This window comes from Cottoperca gobio, chromosome 24 (assembly GCF_900634415.1).
Source record: "Cottoperca gobio chromosome 24, fCotGob3.1, whole genome shotgun sequence".
Taxonomy (NCBI): domain Eukaryota; kingdom Metazoa; phylum Chordata; class Actinopteri; order Perciformes; family Bovichtidae; genus Cottoperca; species Cottoperca gobio.
This window is the reverse complement of record NC_041378.1, coordinates 12,273,674-12,274,492: the sequence shown is the minus strand read 5'-3', so window position 1 is coordinate 12,274,492 and position 819 is coordinate 12,273,674.

The following is an 819-nucleotide window of genomic DNA, read 5'->3' as shown; positions in this document are numbered from 1 at the left end:
TTCCTATTCCCCCAATGTGGCCAATCACAGCTCGTTCAGTTTGACAGTAGCCAATGAGCGACCACCTAAGTCGGGTCAGCGAATCAGGTGCGTACACAATTATGTTTCTAGTTGATGGGTTTGTCCACGACACCAAAACACGTTATGAACATAAAAACTCCGGTAGAGGCGGATGCTTTGGACACGTTATTCGTATACAATATATTAGTATAGTTATTAGTGTCATAACCTTCGTGAATTCAACATTTAGAAATGTAAAAATTAAGACAAACGAACAAAATGATAAGGTAGGCTATATCCAATGTGAAATAAATGTGTCTTGCCAAGACACCCAATAATTATGCAACTACTGTAATGTTTTACTCTGCACTACAGTTATCTCCACTATGCAAACACGTCAAGGGGTCTTGAAGAGCTTCAAGGAAATAAAGAGCCCCAAAATAGTCGGTTGGTATTATACCATCAGACTTTGGACAGATTTGAAGTTTGAAGTATGGTTCCGTTTTGCTTTTGTTTGATGTGTTGGAACAATATTTCACAGAAGCCTATATTAGAAAACTAAATGGGTAAACAAAGTAGCCTACTAAGAGTGCATTATTGTGTTGTGCTGCTTTGAAAGAGTAATTCAAATGCTGCACGTGTGTATCATTTCGTTGCAAAATGTCATTTTGAGAAAGGATTGTTAGGTTTTGATTGCAGGGTTTCACTTTGACATGGAAGTGAAATGTTTATCACCAAGTGTGTAGTTTTGACATGAGCCAATTACCGTTTAGCAATTACAAAAACTGTTAAATTGTTCAAATAAAATCTGTAATTGTG